Genomic DNA, 20,943 nt, shown 5'->3' on the forward strand with positions numbered 1-20,943 from the left:
CAGATCATCGGTGAAGATGTTAAACAGGACTGGGCCCAACACAGATCCCTGGGGACAGCACCAGGGACTGGACACCAGCTGGGTGCAGCACCATCCCCACCCCTCTCTGGGCCCAGCCTCCAGCCAGCTCTTCCATCTCCCAGCCAGGAGGGAACCTGCCCAAGCCGTGGGCTGCAGCTTTTCCAGGGAATGCTGTCACAGACAGTGTCAAAGGCTTTGCTGAAGTCCAGATGGACACATCCACAGCCTTTCCCACATCCACAGGTGGGTCACCTGGTTATAAAAGGAGATCAGGGTGCTCAGGCAGGACCTGCCCCACTAAATCCACGCTGGCTGGCTCTGACCCCTCGGCCATCCTGTGGGTGCCCTGTGGTGGCACTCAAGGTGATCTGTTCCATAACCTTGCCGGGCACCGAGGTCAGGCTGACAGGCCTGGAGTTCCCCAGATCCTCCTTCCAGCCCTTCTTGGGGATGGGCTCACACTGGCACCTCCAGTGCTCTGGGACCTCTCTGGTGAGCCAGCACTGATGGTAAATGGTGGGGAGCAGCTTGGGGACCTCATCCACCAGCTCCCTCATCCCCCTAGGATGGATCCCATACACCTGTGAGCATCTGAGTGGCTCAGCAGGTCAGCAGCTGCTTCCTCCTGGATTACAGGGGGATGTTCTGCTCCCTGTGCCCACCTACCAGCTCAGGAGAACTCTTGTCCTGAGGACAACCTGTCCATATGTTGAAAATCGAGACAAACAAAATGTTAAGTAGCTCAGCCTTTTCCTTATCTTTAGTTACTATGTTCTGCACTGCTTCCAATAAAGACTAGAGGTTAGCCTCCCTCCTTTTGCTATAAATATTTTTATAAAAACATTATTTAGTCATTTTACAGAAGCTGCCTGGTTAAGTTCTAATTAAGCTTTCATCTCTCTCCTTTTCTTTCTGCATAACCTAACAACATCCTTAAACACTTCCTGCATCGCCAGTCCTTTTTTCCCGAGTTCCCACAAAAGCTCCATGGGCAGCCAGGCCAGTCATTTTCCTCACCAGCTCATCCTTTGCCCCACTGGGACAGGCTGCTCCTTCCCCCTTAAGATTACTTTCTAGAAATGTGTCCATCCTCCCTGGACCCCTTTGTTTTTAAGGACTGTTTCCCTTAAAAAAAATCAGGACATGATTCGAGACTCCCTAAATCAGCATCCTAAACAGGCCAAAGTCTGCCCTGCCTAATTCCAGTGAGGAAGTTCTGTTGCTGCCCCTCCTTCTGTCACAGATCATTGAAAACTTGATTATTTCATGGTCACCGTGCCCCAGGCAGCCTCCGACCCCCACATCTGCCACCAGCCCTTCTCTGTTTGTGAGCAGCAGGAGACAGAGCTTTCCTTGGGAGTGGAGTGTTACAAAAAATTTGGTAAAACAGAAAACTCCTTAACATCAGTGCAGCAATAAGAAGCAGCATTCTTTATTCAGCAGGATGCACAGGGGATCGCTCCTCCCAAAGCTGAGCATGCTGAGTGCAGGAAAGTTTCTCTTCATATTCTGTATTTGGCACATATATTCCCTGTAACATCAGAGCTGGCTGTGACATCAATGGGCAGACTATGACATCAGAGACCAGCTGTGTGACACTAGAGAATGGGCTGTGACATCTCAGAGCAGGCTGTGACATCACAGAATTGTCTGTGACATCAGAGATCAGCTGTGTGACACTACAGAATGGGCTGTGACATCTCAGAGGGGCTGTGTAACATCCCAGGAGGGCTCTGTGAGGTCACTGGGTTGGTCACTCCACCCCAGCTCCCCCTCACAGTTTCTCCCAACAAGTCCAATGCTGTTCATGCCCAGCAGGGTCCCTGTCCCCCGGCATCCCCCGGTCCACCTGGAGCCACAGCCTCCACCAAAGGATGTTCCACAGGATCCACCCCAGAGCCTGACACGGGCACAAGGGGCCAGGGCTGTGTGACCAGGACATCAAGGACATGGATTATCCAGGTCCCTGTGGCCTGGGCTGGGTTCACCAGGGCAGGAAAGATGTCTGGGAGCTGGAGCAGGGTTAGGGAAGGGCCTCCAAGGTGGGGCTGGAGCCCTTGGGCTGTGAGCAGAGGCTGAGGGAGCTGGGCTTGTCCAGCCCGGAGCAGGGAAGGCTGAGGGGCTCCTCATCGCAGCCTGGCAGTGCCAGCGAGGAGGGGATGGAGAACACAGAGCCAGGCTCTTCACCGGGGCACCTGGTGGGAGAGAAAAGCCAATGGGTGGAAGGGGAAAGAGGGGAGATCAGCCAGGCCAGGAGGAGATGAAATGAGTCAGGCTGGTTTCAGCACTTCCTCAACACCAAAAGGAGCCTGACCTCCCTTCTCCATCCACCACTGAGAGCTTTGCAAATCAGGAATTGTTTGAGCTCTTTTGCCCCACTCCAGGATGAGCATCCTGATACAAGAACTTAATTGTGCCTATATCTATCACAGAACCACGTTTGTCTGAAATTCATTCTAGCATGGAAATCACTTGTGGATGCTGGACTCATCAGATGCTGCTGGGATGTTGCATATAGCTCAGGGAATAGTGTGATTGTTATGAAATTGTGTCCTGTTCAACTCTGGTCTGTTGGCCACGAAGAGAAACTTTCTGTGCCTCTGAGTCTCACCAGTTCCTGACCCCCAAAGGACACAAACCTGATGAGTTGTGGTTCCCACTCCAGTGGTGGCACTTGGAGCTCCCTCCATAGCCAGAGCAGAGCTCCCTTGTCCCAGAAAGTCCCTGGCAATGCAGGGATGAAGGAAACAGGACAGGCTGGGGGATCAGGGGCAGGGCACAGCCAGGGATTTGGGGTGGCTGTGAGCCCAGGGCAGGACCCGGCCCTTGGCCTTGGTGAACCTCATCCCATTGTCCTGGGCCCATGGCTCCAGCCTGTCCAGATCCCTCTGCAGAGCTTCCTGCCCTCCAGCACAGCCACACTCCCACCCAGCCTGGGCTCACCTGGAACTGCCTGAGGGTGCCCTTGATGGCCTCGTCCAGACCAGCAATAAAGAGATTTCACTGGCCTGGCCCCAGTGCTGAGCCCTGGGGACACCCCTGGGTGTGACTCCATTCCTCAGCTGCTCTGAGTGCCAGCGCTGGGATGAGGGAAATGGTGGGGATGTGTTTCAGGAATGCAAAGGGCCCAGGCCTGAGCCCCAGCCCCTGGCAAGGCAGATCCTGTCCCTCCCTCATTGCTCAGGGCTCTTCCCGGGATGGGCACTGGCATGTGGGGATGGGCAATGCCAAGGGCAGGACCATGGGGCGGCAACATGGGATACCAGTGGAGACAGATTACAGGAGAATTACATCTTGGATTTACAACCAGTGGGGAAAAGACAGGGGAGGGGAGAAGCCTCGGGGACAAACCAACTATAAGAACATGGGTGACTGACAGGGAACCTTCCAGAACCAAATGGGGGTGGCTGCGATGACAGACAGGGAGGTGGGCAGCACAACCTGGATTGACACATCTATTGAAGGGTAAGAGGGGAGGAACAGGGAGATTGGCACTCTGAGGGACAGCTGAGTGGCGGGAAAGCTCAGGAGTGAACAACCTGGGAGAAACCATTGTGAGGGGAAGGAATGGGGGGCACAAGGAACAATACCAACAGAAACTTGCTAGCATTAAACTCCTAACTCATGTACTAAAACACAGTGAAATCCTATAAAAGCACACAGCAGCAGCCGTTTCTGTGCCTGCTGGGAGGAATGCAGAGGCAGCTGCTGCTGCAGGCACCAGCTCTGGCCAGGCCCCTCTGTGCCCTGCCCAGGGCTGCTGTGCTGGCCTGGGGAGACAGGCTGGCACTGAGCGGACAGAGGCAGCCTGTGCTGGGCATCTCCTGCAGCCAGCACCAGGAGTTTGGCACTGCCTCCCACAGCACACTCCTGGAAAAGCTGCAGCCCACGGCTGGGACAGGAGCAGTCTTTGCTGGCTCCAGATCTGGCTGGACGGACGGGCCCAGAGAGTGGTGGTGAGCGGTGCTGCATCCAGCTGGGGACAGGCACCAGTGGGGTCCCTCAGGGCTCTGTGCTGGGCCAGCTCTGTTCCATGTTTTTATTGACCACATGGAGGAGGGGATTGAGTCCTTCATTAGGAAATCTGCAGCTGCCACTAAGCTGGGAGCGTGTGTCCATCTATTGGAAGGTAGGAGGGCTCTGCAGGGAGACCTGGAGCAGTTGGAGGGATGGGCAGAGTCCAGTAAGTTGAAGTTACAAGTCCAAGTGCCAAGTCCTGCATTTTGGCCACAATAAGCCCCTGCAATGCTATAGGCTGGGGATGGTGTGCTGGTCCGTGCCCAGGCAGAGAGGGACCTGGGGCTCCTGGCCAACAGCGGCTGAACATGAGCCAGCAATGTGCCCTGGTGGCCAAGGAGGCCAATGGCTCCTGGCCTGTGTCAGGAACAGGGTGGCCAGCAGGAGCAGGGAGGTCATTCTCCCCTTGTACTTGGCACTGGTGAGGCTGCACCTCGAGTGCCGTGTCCAGTTTTGGCCCCTCCGTGTGGGAAGGACATGGAGACACTTGAGGGCGTCCAGAGAAGGGCAACAAGGCTGGAGAGGGGCTGGGAACACGAGTCCTGTGAAGAATGACTGAGGGAGCTGGGGTTGTTTAGCCTGGAGAAAAGGAGACTCAGAGGTGACCTTATCACCCTCTGCAATTTCCTGAAAGGTGGCTGTGGTCAGCTGGGGGTCGGTCTCTTTCTCCAGGCAACAACTGACAGAACCAGAGGACACAGTCTTCAGCTGCACCAAGGGAAATACAGGTTGAATAGTAGGAAAAAGTCTTTTTACAGAAAAGGTGATAAAGTATTGGATTGGTTTGCCTGGGGAGGTGGTAGAGTCACCTTCCCTGGATGTGTTCAAAAAAAGATTGGATGTGGCACTCGGTGCTGTGGTTTAATTGAGCTGGTGTTAGGGCATGGGTTCGACTCGATGATCTTGAAGGTCTCTTCAACCCAGCAATTCTGTGATTCTGTGATTCTGTGACTTGATGATCCCAATGGGTCCCTCCCAGCTCAGCCCCTTCTGCAATTCTCACCCTTTGGCTCAGCCTTTGTGTCCCCTCGAGGCGCTGGCAGAGCTGTTGGGGACAGGGCAGGAGTGGTGACAGCCCCAGCGTTCTGTGTCTGTGACACCCCAGCAGTGACAGCCCCAGTGTTCCCCTGTCTGTGACACCCCAGCAGTGACAGCCCCAGCGTTCCCCTGTCTGTGACACCCCAGAGGTGACAGACAAGTGTCAGACACAGTTACAGAGCTCTGCCCAGAGGTGACAGGGGGAATTGATAAAAAAAACCAAAAAAACCCGCAAACAAAACCATATTAAAATTAAAAAAAACCACCTCCCAATAAAACTCCCAACCAAAAAAAAAAAAACAAAAACAAAAAACCAAAACAAAAAAAAAAAACACCAAAAAAAAAACCAAACAAAGCAAAACAAAATACGGAACAAAAAACCAAACAAACAAAATATCAAAACAAGAGAAAGAGAACTCCCAACCAGCAGAGTTGTTCCATCCTTCACTTGTAACATCGGCACTCACACAAGTCCTGGGGCTTCAAGAAACAAGGATTAATTGGGCACATTTGCTGGAAAAGCAGGTTTAGGACAGGCTCTCAGCAGAACTGTTCTCAGCTGAGCCAAAAAGGCCCCTTTGGCAGCTGCAGGGCCATTGGCAATGCAGAGCCTCAGGCCAGAGGGAAGAAAAGGGCTCTGAGTTCCCCTTCTCTGACACTGAACCCTGTTCCCAGGCTGCTTCACACACAGGATTCTTCTGGAGGACAGCACACAGCTGAGAGTGGGCTCTGGCTGCTCCATGTCGCGTGTCCTAAAGCTGCTTGGGAGAAGAAATTTGGGGTCAGCTCTGCTGGCAAAATCCCTCCTGGCACAGGGCACAGCGCCGGGAAGGGCTTTGCGTGCCGAGGCTTTGCTGCAGCCAAGGAAAGCTCCTGGCTCAGGGTCACCTTTGCTGCTCAGCCAGAGCCCCGAGTGCCCCAGCAGCAGCAGCAGCAGCAGCAGGAGGGAATGGCAGCATTGCCTCGGGCTGGCCCAGGAGGGGAAGATTTCCCCAGGAGAGAGGCTCATCTTCCAGTTTTGGCATTCAGTCCGCTGCAGATCCCTCAGTTCTGACTGCCCAGCAGCTGGACATGCAAGCCCAGGAGCTCTGTTCCTGGCCAGCCCCAGCAGGTGACAGCAAGGACAGGGCCCTGGCAGCTCCAGGACATTTGCAGGGAGCGGCTTCAGAAGCGCTGGGGGCTGGGACTGGGTGCAGAAAACGCCCTGGGGGCCTGTGCAGCGAGGCAAAAGGAACAAAGTTTCAGTTGTGGCCTGGCTAGGGAGCACCAAAATGGATTCCTTTCCATTGCCGGGTGTTGCCTGAGCCCCAGAGGAGAGCCTAGGGGGACAAGGAAAGGAGAGCGGGGCTGTGCAGGAGCGGGAGCAGCGAGAGAGCCCCGGCTGCAGGTGCGGGGCGGGCAGGGCTGGGAGGGGGCACAGCCCGGGGGTCCCGCAGAGCCTCCCTGCTCCAGAGCCGCAGCTGCGGCAATGGGACAGCTGCCGGGATCTGTGTGCCAGGGACGAGCCGCAGGCGGGGGTGCCGAGGGCTGGGCTGGAGCAGCTTTTTGTCCCGGTGCGGGGCCATTGCCGCGGGGTTGGGGTCCCTGGGAAGGCGCAGGAGCACAGCGGGGCAGGGTTGGTTTGTGGATTTGTGGTTGCGATGTTTTGTTGGCGGCCCCGGGCGGGCTGTGCGAGCCGGGAGCGGCCGGCCGGGCCCGCAGCCGGCGCTGGGGCCGGGAGCCCCCGGGCAGAGCTCTGTGCTCGGGGCCGAGCCCCGGGCGGCCGCTCAGAGGCAGCCCCGGCTGCGGGGGTCCCCGAGGGTCCCCGGGCAGGGGGCGGCGGGGGCTGCCGGAGCTCTGTGCCCGGGGCTGGGCGCGGCTGCCCAGGGAGCGGAGGGTGCAGGGTCCCCCCGTGCTGGGGCTGGCTCTGCCCGGCCCAGGGGCTGCGCTGTCAGCCCGGAGCCGCGTGGGGATCGCTCGGTACCGGCAGGGCTGGCAGGGAAACCGGCAATGGGGGGAGCTCAGACGGGCAATACGAGAGCTGGGCTGTTCCAGAAGCCTGGAGGTGTTGGGAGCATGGACAGGGGGCACCCATGGATACCCCGGGACCCTGAAACAGGGACCCTGGACAGTGCTGACCCCTGGGACGCCTGTGATGCCAAAGTGGTGAGCCCAGAGAAGGGGAACCTGTGGCATTGCCAGGAGCCCCAGCAGCCCAGAGAGGGGGAGCACCAATGCAAACTTGACCCGCAGCAACCCAGACAGGGTGGGGGCCTCCAGGAGCCCAAAGTGGAGAGGCCAGAAAGGGGAAACTCAGGGTTTGGGTTTTGCTGAATCTTGGTTTTTAATATATTTGGGGGGTCTAAATCTTGCTGTTTTCGAGGCTTTAATGGTTACCAGATGACCGGTGACTTTTAGAGATGGACTTGGGCAGTAGGACTCCCCTGACCCAATGTGCCCATACATTGTTTTCCCCAATCCAGGACTTCTTATTCCCAAAGCTTGGCTGGATGGAGAGGGAGGCTGCAAAAAAGAGGAAGATTCCCCGGGTCACCCAGGCAGGTGAGGAGGTAGTCAGTGCCCCTTTCCCCCTCTCTCCTGCTCCATCTCCCAGCCCAGCACGGCCCCCGGCTGCAGGACAACCCCCTGATGACACCGTCCTCCTTCCCCTTCCCTCTGGCCCGAAGGCAAATCCCATCCTCTCCTTGTCCGTCCTTCCCAGACAAGGAGCTGAGGATGGAGAGCAGGGAGGACAAATCCCCACGGCAGAACCTCATGGAAGAGACCATTTTGAGCAACTCCAGGGCACAGGAATCCAACGGGGAGGAAAAGCCCTGGAGATCCCACAGGAGGAGGGGCTTCAAACCCAGCCCAGGGTGCTCCGAGGAGAAAAGACCCACCCTGTGCCAGGAAGGTGGAGAGAGCTCCAGCCAGAGCTCAGAGCTGGAAGTCCATGAGCAGGTTCACCATGGGGAGAAGCCCTACAAGTGCTTGGAGTGTGGGAAGAGCTTCAGGCGGAGCAACACCCTGATCTGCCACCAGATGATCCACACCGGGGAATGGCCCTACGAGTGTGGGGAGTGTGGGAAGGGCTTCAGCTGCAGCTCCAAACTTGTCATCCACCAGCGGATCCACACTCGGGAGAGGCCCTACAAGTGTCCCCAGTGTCAGAAGAGGTTTCACACCAGCTTCAATCTCCTCCTGCACGAGCGGATCCACACTGAGGAGAGGCCCTTCCACTGCCCTGACTGCGGGAAGGGTTTCAAGTGCAACTTCAGCCTCGCCACCCACCGGCGCATCCACACTGGGGAGAGGCCCTACAAGTGTCCCCAGTGTGGGAAGAGCTTTACCTGGAGCTCTGCCTTGACCAGACACCAACGGAGCCACAGTGAGGGAAGCCCTGCGAGTGCCCCAACTGCCGGAGGAGCTTTGTGCACCGCTCCAGCTTCATCCCCCATTGAAGAACCCACATTGGGAAGAGCCCTGGTGATCCCTGTTCCCTGTGATCCATGCTGGGAAGACACCTGTACCTTCTCCTGCCCCTGCCAATGACCTGATGTGGGATTGAAGAACATGAGGGTCTGGCCATGGTCCTGTCATTTCATTCACAAGTATCTCAGTTCATTGCCAGGGGCAGGAAAGGGACCCTCTCTCTCTCTCTCTCTCTCCCCCTTAGGAGAAGGGTGTCCTTCCCCAGCAGGAGGAAATACATGGCCGGGAAGGGACAGTCACTGATGTTGAAATTTTCCCTGTAAATAGTTTTTCTTATCCCTTCTGTTGTCAGTATTGTTTCTCTTCCTGTTTGTTCTTTATGTCGTTGCTGTTCCCAGTAAATTGTTCTTATCCCAGCCCAGGATCTTTGCCTTTTGTGCTTTCCATGGGAGGCAGGAGGGCAGCGAGCGGCAGCGCGGTTTTAGCGGGAGCAGGAAATTGGGGAATCCCATTCCTGAAGCCCGGCCCATGGAAACCGAGCATCGCAGCTGGTGCCAGCCCTGGTGGCCATGGCAGCAGCCTTGGGAGCGGATCCCTGGCTGGGGCTGAGGGAACCTCTTCACTCTGGTGCCCAGGGACAGGAGTGCAGGGAGCGGCTGCAGCTGAGTCGGGGCAGGCTGAGGTTGGATCTTGGGGAAAGGTTTTTGCCCAGAGGCTGCTGGGGCACTGCCCAGGCTCCCCAGGGAAGGGTCACAGCTCCAGGGCTCTGAGCTCCAGCAGCGTTTGGACAGCGCTGCCAGGCCCAGGCTGGCAGTGTTGGGGTGTCCTGTGCAGGGCCAGCAGTTGGACTCGAGGATCCCGATGGGTCGCTCCCAGCTCACCCAATTCTGTGCTTCTGGGATCCCATGACCCTGGGAATGGGATGGCAGAGGTTGCCATGGCAACTGTCTGGGTTTGGGAAGACAGGTGTCTGCTAAGGAAGGCAGGAGCCTCTGCTGAACTGGAAACTGTAAACCCCCTCCCTCTGAATTGTTGTAAATTTGAAATGATGCAGGGTTTTCAGGCAAAGGTATGGAAGCAGGAATAACAGCTCTTTATTAGGGAAAAAATAAAAAGAGAAAATAAACAATGCAGTAATGCAAAACAACACTGGCAGAGTCAGAATATGACCTGACACCCTTTTGGTCAGGGCATTGGTAGCAGTCTAATTGGAATGGTGGCTGCAGTCCTCCTGCAGTGTCAGCTGTGGTTCTGTTGGAGCAGTGATCCTGTAGAAGGGTGTAGTCTTCCTCTGAAGAGGCAGTGAAAACCCCAGCTGTTCCTCTGGGAATCCAGTGAAAAGGCTGTTCTGGTGTTCTTCCAGAAACCCGAGATTATATCCAGGTAGAAATTCTTGGCTCCTCCCTCTGGGCAGGTTGATGGGGTGGCTGCAAATGTTTGGGATTTATGTGAGGATTTGATGGGGTGGGTGCAAAAATTTGAGGTTTCTGTGATTGGCTGTGAAAATCTGGGGGTTTTGTGATTGGCTGTGAAAATTTGGGGGGTTTGTGATTGGCTGCAGAACCGCATGAGGAGTTAAACCCCTTTCATGTCCAGGTGCTCATGGACAACACTGAGAATCTACCTCCAAAATTCCGAATATCCAAGGGCTCTTCCGAGCCAGAAGCTGCCATGAGGGACAGCTCTGGCTGTCCTCTCCTACAATGGCCACCTCTGATCTTCTTCCCAAACTCTTAGATTTGGTGCTTTTCTTTCATGAGGAAAAATCCGTCCTTCTCCACAAGGTGTCCACGGCCAAAACTGGGATTTGGCCTCCAAAATCCCAAGTATCCAAGGGGCTCCGTGCTGTCCTTCCCATGGACAGGAACGGTTCTTCTGGGTCCAAACTGTGATTCCACCTCCCACATTCCATCCAAGGGATGCTCCCAGGGAAGAGCTGCTGGTTCTATCAGATCGTAGCTCTGCCAGATTCTGGAGATTCCCTTTCCAGCCTGTCCTGGCACCTTTTGATCCTGGATCCAGTGGATCCTGAGTCTAGCAGATCCCAGAGCCTCATTTCCTGACTGCAGTAGATCCCAGTTCTGGTGGGTCCCAGAGCTGCAGATCTCAGATCCCAGCGATTCCCCTTCCAGCTCATCCCAGCACCTGGAGATCCCAGATTCAGTGGGTCTCAGTCCTGCAGATCCAGGCCCCGGCAGATCCCAGGGCCAGCAAATCCCATTCGCAGCAGATCCCATTCCCGGTAGATCCAATTCCTAGCAGATCCCAAACCCAGCAGATCTCATTCCCACTAAATCCCCACTGAGTGACTGCTCCAGGTCCAGTGGATCCCAGCTCCAGGAGACATCAGATGCTCCAGCCACAGGAGATCGCAGATCAAAGAACAGATCCCGACCCCAGCAGATCCCAGGGATCTCATCTGGGGATCATCCCTGCATCCACAGACCCCCAGTCCAGCAGATCCCAGCCCCAGTGGATCCAAATCCCAGCAGATCCCTGACCTGAAAACCCCAAACCCAGCAGATCCCAGATCCAGTGGATCCCAGATCAAGCGGATCCCTGACCCAGCAGATCCCAGCCCCGGCAGATCCCAGATCCCAGCAGATCCCAGTTCCAGAACCCCCAAACCTTTCTGATCCCGTCCCAGCAGGTCCCGGCTCCAGCAGATCCCAGCCCCAGTGGATCCCTGACTCAGGAAACCCTAAACCCGGCTGATCCCAGTTCCAGTGGATGATGGAGATGCCAGTTCCAGACACCCCAAACCCAGCAGATCCCGGTTCCGGACACCCCAAACCCAGCAGATCCCAGTCCTGCAGATCCCATGCCATGCCATGCCTTGCCATCCTGTCCCATCCCGTCCCATCCCATCCCATCCCATCCCATCCCATCCCATCCCATCCCATCCCATCCCATCCCATCCCATCCCATCCCATCCCATCCCATCCCATCCCATCCCATCCCATCCCATCCCATCCCATCCCATCCCATCCCATCCCATCCCATCCCATCCCGGTCCCACAGGTCCCGGTTCTGGCTCATACGGGTCCCATCGGCCCCAGCCCCACCCTGACCAATCCCTTCATTAGCATCTCATTTGCATAAGGACCCCTCACAGAGAACTCTCCCACAGACCTCATTTACATAGACACCCCCCAAATCTCCCCAGGACCCCTGCAGAGACCATCTACAGCCCCCTATAAGCATCTCATTTGCATATGAACCCATCCTTTTCCTCCCAAACTTCCCTGAAGCCCCCCCAGAGACCCTGTCTGCAGCCCTAATTTGAATCTCATTTGCATAAATAACACCAAATACCTCCAGGACCTGTTGCCTTCAGGGGAGGCAACGGCGACCTGGTTCGCAAGGAGCAGCACGGCAGCCCGGCCTAGTCCGGGCTACTCGGGCTAACGACACACGCTGACACCCATGTGGTGGATGGTCGAAAGCGTTTATTATCTTATCTCATGGGTTTAAATAGTCTTGGGGCACTTTGCTACGTCGGGGGGGGTTGGTAGGGCCTCTAGGGTTAGTCAGGAGTGGAAAACTACTGGGTTAGGTGTGGTTACATGTTCTGGGGGTGGTAGATAATGAGTATCAGGGTGAAGGGGGAAGGGTCTTTCTTTCCGTCACATCCCGGGATCTTCCGTTCGCCTGTCCCTATCTACTACATCTGGCCAGGACCAGTGCACCAGCCAGTTTGGTGTGCAGGTGAGAGGAAGGGCTTGGGCGGCTCCAATCACCTTGTTTGTCTTGGCTTCATAATATTTTTGGGGCACTGCAGGCAGGGAGGATAAGGACATGTTTTTTCCCCCAGCCCTGAGTGGGTTTTTGCTTTACATGTCATGGTCAGGCCTTGCTGGGGCTTCTGCTGCCCTCTTCCATCACCAGTGGCTTCTTGTCCAGCCCTGAGTTTGTACACAAGTCCCAGGTGCTGGCGAGAGTGCAGCAGTCGCCCCGCGTGCCACTGGGGCAGCCCCTGCACGCCCAGGGATGCTGGGGCCAGGCTCTGGAAGCAGCAGCATCCCCCTGATGAACTCCATCTGTATTCCACAGGAACACTTTCATACAGCCCCCCGGAATGGACCCACTTGGGCTGGTACTACGGAGAGGCAGCAACGATCTGGTCCCTGGGCATCCTGCTGCACCAGATGGTCTGCGGGCAGCACCCTTTCAGGAGGGGCCGGAAGATCAGCTGGGACCATCAGCTCTTGCTGCCACAGCGGCTCTCTCCAGGTGGATCCTCATCTCTGGCCATGGGGGATTACCAGTGCTGGGAGACAGCAGCAGCTCGTGAGCATCTCGCTCTGGCAGCCGCTGAGGAGGTGGCACATGTCCTGCTCTCCTGCTCTCCTCCACAACAGAGAATTGATGAGAAAGTTTAGGCCCAGCTCGGAGCACAAAAGCAGCATGGCCTGGGCATGGGAAGAGTGGGGCAAAGCAGACAGGAGCCTTCTCTAGCTGACCGCTGGTTTCTGGTTTCTCTGCCCAGAGTGCCAAGATCTTATCAGGGGGTGTTTATCCATGCACTTCTTGGACAGACCTTCCTTAGAAGACCTGTTCTGTGAACCTTGGATACAGGATATTCACATGCCGTAGAAGAAGGGAGAGAGCCACATGCACACTTTGCTGCAGGGCCCTGGTGAGTTACAGCTCCACACATGCCCTGGCAATCAGAAGCAAGGAAACCCAGACTTTTTTCCCTGCCTGTATCAATGCACTGGGGTCTTTGGGTGGGAAAGCCCTTGTGCTGGAGCTGAGCTGCTCTGCCCAGCACTGGTGGCTGCCATCCGAGCTGGTTTTGCGTGTCCTGGTTCCCTGACAGCTGGGGCCCTGGGCAGAACCCTGACAGCCTGGTCTGACCCCCAGGGAAGGAGAAGGAGCCCCTGGAGAAGCTGTACCAGGTGGGGCTGCTGCTGCTGCTGGAGACAGTGAGGATGACATCAAGGATGACAAACTCTTCCTCAAGTGGGCCACTGGCAGCTGAAGATGATGGACTTCTGGCACCGTCTTCAAAGCCAGGCTCCACAGCGAATTTGCAGATGAGTCCACAGCTGGGGAAATGCTCCCAGATTTGGGCATTGCTCAGACTGGCTGGGAACAAAAGGTTCCCCCTGTGCTGGGGCAGATGCAACTTCAGTTGGCTGCCAGGCTGCTTTTTGGCAGGGCTGGGGGCACGGGTTGGGGTGGATACAAAATGGGAGTGGGCTCCTGGCCCTGCCAACAGCCCCCAGCACCCAGCATGGCCTGGGCTGAGGCTGGGGCTGGGGCTGGGGCAGCCAGCCTGACACAAACAAACCTCCATGGTGGGAGCAGAGGTGGGATTCCAGACCCTGTGCAGGGGCTGCTTTGCTTTGCAGGCAAGGAAGGGCTTGGGCTGCTCCACTGCCCTTGTTTGCTTTGGGATCACTGTTATTTTGGGGGGCAGTGTAGGAGGGAAGAGAGAAAATGTGGGCTTCTCTCCCTGATTTATTAAAAAAATATGGATATTGATCCAGTATCGATATCCAACTATGACGGACAAAAACTCTCTAACAGTTTAAAGTTAGAAAGTGTATGTTTATTCATTCTTTGCCTCTTGAACAGCAACATTTTTGCCCCTTATGTGGTTACATATCCCCGGGGCTCTAGTGGCCTCTTATGTGAACTACAGGGATACCTTCAGGCAACCTTAAAGCTTGCAGTACTCTCCTAATTAGATCCTCTTGAATTAATCCCTTTCCCTGTGAATTAATCAAGCCCCTTTCTTCCCATATTTTTCCAAATGTATGTAGTACCCCATAAGCATATTTTGAGTCTGTATAAATGGTTGCAACCTTTCCTTTTAACAGCTCTAAGGCCCGTAATACTGCATATAACTCACAAGCCTGTGCCAACCACCCTGGGCTAATGGCCCTGATGCTATTACCTTCAAGGTTTTTCCATCAATTACAGCATAACCTGATTTTCTTTTTCCATCTATTACTCAAGACGACCCATCCACAAATAATTTCCTACCATCTTCTGGTTCTTCTTCCTCCAAACCAGGCCTTATCTTTGTCTGTTCTTCAATAATTTTTAGGCAATCGTGTGTCAAGTTTTTGCTAGGTTCTCCGTACAGAAATTGAGCAGGGTTTTGGAGGGAAGTGGCTTCTAAGCTTAATTTTGGTGAAGAAATCAGGATTCCCTCATATTTTAGGAGCCTAGCATCTGTGATCCATTTCTCTGCTTTTTGCTGTAACACCCCTCGAATGTTGTGGGGAGATAGTACATGCAATTCCCCTCCAAAAGTTATTTTTACTGTTTCCTCTACTAACTGTGCTGCTGCAACTATTGTTTGTAAACAAGTGGGCCAACCCCTAGATACTGGGTCTAGCAGTTTTGATAAATAAGCCACTGGTTTTTTACTCCCTGCCCAATCTTGAGCTAATACTCCGTATGCTGTACCATCCTTAATGTTTACAAAAAGATAAAAGGGCCTTTTTAAATCAGGAAGACTGAGAACCGGTGCATTTACTAATTCTGCCTTAAGGTCCTGTAGTTTTTTCTCATCTTCCTGAGTCCACCTAAGCAAGCCGTCTTTTGTTAGTGTCTCATATAGGAATTTTACTTTCCCGCTAAATCCTTCTATCCATTGTCTACAGTACCCAAACAATCCTAGCAGCTGTCTAACCTCCTGCTTCCTCCTTGGCTCTGGCATAGCCAAGATTCCCTTAACCCTTTCCGGATCTAATTTCTTCATTCCTTTACTCAGTCTATGTCCGAGATAATTCACTTCTTTTTCCACAAATTGTAGTTTGGATTTTGACACTTTGAGTCCTTTCAGGCTTAGAAAATTGAGTAATCTTATACTCTCTTCCCTGACAACTTCCTCTTCTTTTCCATCTATTAACAAGTCATCTACATACTGAATCAGGACAGCCCCTTCTTCCAATTGAAAATCTGTAAGCAGCTGCTCCAGTGCCTGCCTAAAGAAATCAGGGGACTCTGTGAACCCTTGTGGGAGTACCGTCCAACAGAGTTGTTGTTTCCTGTGGGTGTCTGGGTCTTCCCATTAAAAGGCAAAATAGTCCCTACAACTCTCTTTGAGGGGACATGCCCAAAATGCTTTCTTTCAATCTATAACAGTATACCACTGATTTTTAGGGCCTAACTGACTTAATAAAGTATAAGGGTTAGCTACTACAGGGAATCTTTCTACAGTCCTTTTGTTAATTTCTCTTATATCACGTACCAAACGATATTTTCCATTGGGTTTTTTTACAGGAAGGATAGGAGTATTAAAAGGGGACATGCAGGGTTCTAATAACCCTTGTGCTTTTAATCTCTCAATTTCAGGTTTGACCCCTTTCCTTCCTTCATTTGGAATTGGGTATTGCTTAACTCTAACTGGGACTTCAGGATTCCTTAACATTACTTCAAAGGGCTTTATGTCCTATTAGCCCACTGTTTCTGGGGTATACCATACTTCAGGATTAATTTTCTGTTTGTCCTCTACCCGAAGAGAACATTTAAATTTAATATGACAAAACGCTAAATTTAATATTTAGCATTTTGTCATTTATGTCGATTCCAATTCCTAATTCAATCATCAAATCTAGTCCCAGTAAGTTAAAGTCAGCCTCTGGAACTAATAGCAGTGACCCTATACCTATTTTGGAGCTGGTTTCAAAAATCACATCTTTAATTACAGGTACTTTAAAGGGTTCCCCTTTTGCCCCAACTACCTGTATTGTTTATCTTAATAATTTACACCCTGAGGGAAGGGTTTGAACCGTTGATCTCTTGGCTCCTGAGTCCACAAGGAACTCATATTCTTGCTGCTGGGGACCAATTCTCAGTTTTACCAGGGGCTCTGATCTTTCCTTGGCCCCCAGCAAATAGAGCCCCTGATCCCCTCAATCTTCCTTGAATTGCTTTTCATCTGCCAACCTTTTTCTGCATTCCTGCCGAAAATGCCCTCTCTTACCACAATAAAAGCAGCTTCCCTGTCCACCCTCCTTTTCTCTTCTCCCTCCTTCTACCCCCTGGCCGCTTGGCTTACTTCCCTGGAACCGATCAGGCGTTCCCTTCTGCCCTTCACGTACCACAGCCATCATTACTCTCGCTTGATTCCTCTGTCCTTCCTCCTCTCTCCCGACATACCCTTTCTGAGCTTCCCCAACAACTCATCCAGGCCTCTACCATGCCAATCCTCAATCTTTTCCAACTTTCTCCTAATGTCAGGCCAGGCTCTGGCCACCAATTGAGTCTTTAACAACATCTGTCCTTCTGGAGTGTCGGGATTTACTCCAGAGTACAGCTGAAAAGATCTCCAGAGCCGTCCTAACCATTCCGTGGGGTTCTCATCTTTCTTTTGACTCTCACAAAAAGCTTTATTTACATTCTGCCCCTTAGGGACTGATTCTCTGATCCCTTGGATAAGAATTGTTCCTAAGTCTGACATATGTGTCCTATGCCGGGGATCCTGCTTATCCCAACTAGGACACAGCAAAGGCCACTTAGTATCTGCTTGGGGTCCTGCCTGATGATCTCTATCCCAAATCCTCATACCGGCCGTCTGATCATCCCTCGCTCCTCAGATGTGAATAGGATCCTCAGTATTGACTGCATTTCGTCCCACGTATACACACTGGGCCCCAGGAACTGATCTACCCGCTCTGCAACTCCAAGGGGGTCTTCCAATAGGTGTCCCATCTCTTTCTTGAACTCCCTCACATCTCACGAGTTGAGAGGTACCTCCACATAACCTATTGCCGGAATTTGGGCTGGTTGTCCCTGCCGACCAGCATTGGGGTTAGGGATCATTCCAAAAACTACTTCCCTTAATGGATATAGAGCTTGGCCTTCCCTTTCTCTTTCCCCCATAGTTTGGCTATGAGTAACACGGCGATTTTCCTCCAGAATCAGTTCCAGGATTTCTACCTCTTGTTTACCCAAATCTCCCCCTTGATCTAAATCAGGGTAGATTACGGGTGGTGCTGATGGGGGTGGAGGAGGAGGTGGTATGTATGGTAAAGGGGTTGCAGTTGGAATTTCCTCAGGCTTTTTACTTTTCTTTTTCCCTCCTTGGGTGCTTAAGGCAAAAAATTTTGTTCTTGTTTCCCCCACTATCCAGAGTGGCAACTTGCTCTCTTCCATAGCAAAAGGTTCTTTAGAGTTTACATAAATGTTTAATGCCTGGCAAATCCAGTCCTCGAAGCTTCCAAACACTGGCCAAAATAAATTATCACCATGGATTTTTTTCCCTCCCCATACTTCCATACAGTAATGTATCATTTTTGCCCTATCCTTCCCTTTTCTTGAAGGATATTCATCCCAAGATTTTATCATTAGACCTAACAGACTGTCACGGGGTATCTGGGGAAGCTTCAGCGGGGTCCTCCTCCCCATGGAAGCAGAGGGCTTGCTTTTCCTCTGTCCCATCTTCCAGGACACCTTCACGCACACACACAATCGCAGCCCCCTGTTCGCAGTCCAGCCCCTCTCGGGGTCTGGAAACCGCGCTACTTAGAGGTCCGCACTTGCCTCGTCCTAAAAGGATGTCTCATGTGTTATGTCCTGGGATCCCAACCCCAGCCGAGCGGATCCCCACTTTTATACTCACGCTGTCCTGCGTCTTCGCCCGGGCTTCGTGCACAAAGATTACTGGTATCCCTTTTGCTTAATACCAAATTTAGGTTAGTCAGTAAGGGTCCGGGAAGGAAAAGCCTGCACCAGGGCCGCTGAAAGGCAGCGGGGCGCCTCCCTGATTAGGAATTCCCACCCGGTCGCCCTTATCTGAGTCACGGCACCAAACTTGTTATGGACAAATTCAACTGGGGAGGCCAATTATAGATAAATCAATTAACAAGAATTTATTAAGCAAGCGGTAGCAAGCAAAAGACAGTGTTGGGCGGCCGGGGAGTCTCCGCTGTACCACAGCACTCCCTCCCCCTTTGCCCTTTTTGTTTTTATAGTCCCTTTTTAATTTTTTTTTCCCCCAGTTGACATATTTTCTCTCAGTGCACTCTGCACTGGTGCAATTGGTTGCTAGGGGGTCTTTTTTCTGCCCTTGCTGTTCGTAGGGACAAAAGCTCCTCATCTTCCTTGCAGATTGTCCTTGGCCTAAAAGTTAACTTGTATATAATTAATTACACAGTCCTCTATGCTGGTTGAAGCTGCACAATTCTTAAGCAGGATACTTGCTGTTCCCTCGGCCCCCACCCCCTTCTCCTCCCACATCTTCAAATTCCCTACTCAGTTCGAATTCTTACCTTCTTCAATGCTCATTTTGATGGCCAAAGACCTTTATATTTATTACAATGGTTGTGCCTTCCCAGGGTTTCTGCTGCCCTCTTCCAGCACCAGTGGCTTCTTTTCCAGCGCCGAGTCCGTACACAAGCCCCAGGTGCTGGGCGAGAGATCAGTGGTCACACCGTGTGCCACTGGGGCAGCCCCCGCATGCCCAGGGGTGCTGGGGCCAGGCTCTGCGAGCAGCAGCATCCCCATGATGAACTCTGTCTGTGTTCCACAGGAACCCTGTCCTACAGCCCACCAGAGTGGATCCACCACCAACACTACCACGGCAAGGCAGCGACGATCTGGTCCCTGGGCCTCCTGCTGCACCACCTGGTCATGGGGAAGCACCCGTTCAGGAGGGGCCAGGAGATCATCTGGGGGCAGATCTTGTTCCGACGGCTCTCTCCAGGTGGATCCTCATCTCTGGCCACAGGGGCAATACCAGTGCTGGGAGACAGCAGCAGCTCGTGAGCATCCCGCTCTGGCAGCTGCTGAGGAGGTGGCACATGTCCTGCTCTCCTGCTCTCCTCCAAAACAGGGAATTGATGGGAAAGTTTAGGCCCAGCTCTGGGCACACCCAGCATGGCCTGGACATGGGAACAGGGGGCAACTTCTCCAGCTGACAGGTGATTTCTGGTTTCTCTCCCCAGAGTGCCAGGATGTCATTAAGAGGTTTTTGTCCATGCAGCCCTTGGACAGGCCATCCTTAGAAGAGCTTTTCCATGATCCTTGGGTGCAGGGTGTTCCTCTGCCCTAGAAGATGGGAGAGATCCATGTGCACAATTGGATCTAGGGGCCTGGCAGGTAAGAGCTCCACACATCTCTTGGCAAGCAGTGGCAAAGCCAACCAGACAGGTTTTGTCCTGCCTGTAGCTCTGAGTAGGGGACAGCAGAAGGGAACACGCAGCTCTAGGACTGGAGCTAAGCTGGAGACCTGGTGTGGCAAGCACTGGTGACCACCATCCCCCTGGTTTTGCTTGCCATGGTTCATGGATGTCTGGGGCCCTGGGCAGAGCCCTGACAGCCTGGTCTGGCCCCAGGGAAGGAGAAGGAGCCCCTGGAGAAGCTGCACCAGGTGGGGCTGCTGCTGCTGGGGGCAGCGAGGATGACGTCAAGAATGACAACCTCTTGCTCCACCTGGTCTCTGGCAGGCTAAAGATGATGGACTTTAAAAGCAACAGTCCAGGGAAAGAATTGGACTGCTTAGCTAACCTAACTAGGAAGCAAAGGCAAAAGCAGAAGCAAGCCAAGCAAGCAAGCAGGCAAAGCAAGCAAGCCAAGCAAGCAAGCAAGCAAAGCCAGCCAGCCAGCACTAGCCTTTTCTAGACAGCAGACCATGGGGGGAGGTGAGCCAGCTGATAACAAGGCAAAACAAACCTTCACTTTCAGAGTCAGTTCTGAAAGCACAGAACATAATATCAAACATAAACGGAACACATGATTGGAGATACAAACACCATAACATCACCCTGGGACATTCCACCCCTTATCTCCATATCATCAGCATCATGTAAAAACATCATCAAGTAAAACCTCCCATCGTTCACTTACTCATACATATTTCTTTCCATCTCACTTACTCAAACCTTTGGCACTTGCACATTTCCTTCTATTTCACTTGCTCAAATCATTGACACTTACACATTTCCTTCTGTCTCATGTCTGTGTCTTTTCATGTACAGACACTGGCAGTAACATCCAGCAAACAGTGATATTTGCACATGAGTCTCACCCCACAATCAGATCTCCCTGAGGTACACATCGTGTTGCTCCATCTCTCTGCATTATCCACCATGTACAACCTGGTCCCTGAGCAAAGAAAATCCCACAAATGGGTTTGTCTGAACTTGAGGCAGAATTGGTCCACACTGTTTTGCCTAACAAACCTCTGACATGTGCCACTGGGACTTTATCTCCGTTTACTATATTCAGGGACTCAGACTAGGCAGGACCTGCTCGATTGGTGGAACCTCGGCTGTTAACTAATCAGGTGGCCTTTGCTAAATGTTGCTCCCAATTTGTGAAAGATCCCCCACCAATGCTTTTAAGGTGGTTTTTAACAGTCCATTTTACCTCTCCACTTTGCCTGCAGCTGGTGCATGGTAGGGGATGTGGTACACCCACTCAATACCATGTTCCCTAGCCCAGGTGTTGATAAGGCTGTTCTTGATATGAGTCCCATTGTCTGACTCAATCCTC

The 20,943-nt window shown here is 53.1% G+C and overlaps 1 pseudogene; it reads left to right on the forward strand.

The window, feature by feature from the left end:
• Positions 1 to 20,943, forward strand: part of LOC140685172 (uncharacterized) — a 655,070-nt pseudogene that overhangs the window by 245,257 nt on the left and 388,870 nt on the right.

Source organism: Taeniopygia guttata, chromosome 16 (genome assembly GCF_048771995.1).
Source record: "Taeniopygia guttata chromosome 16, bTaeGut7.mat, whole genome shotgun sequence".
In the NCBI taxonomy this organism is placed as follows: Eukaryota; Metazoa; Chordata; class Aves; order Passeriformes; family Estrildidae; genus Taeniopygia; species Taeniopygia guttata.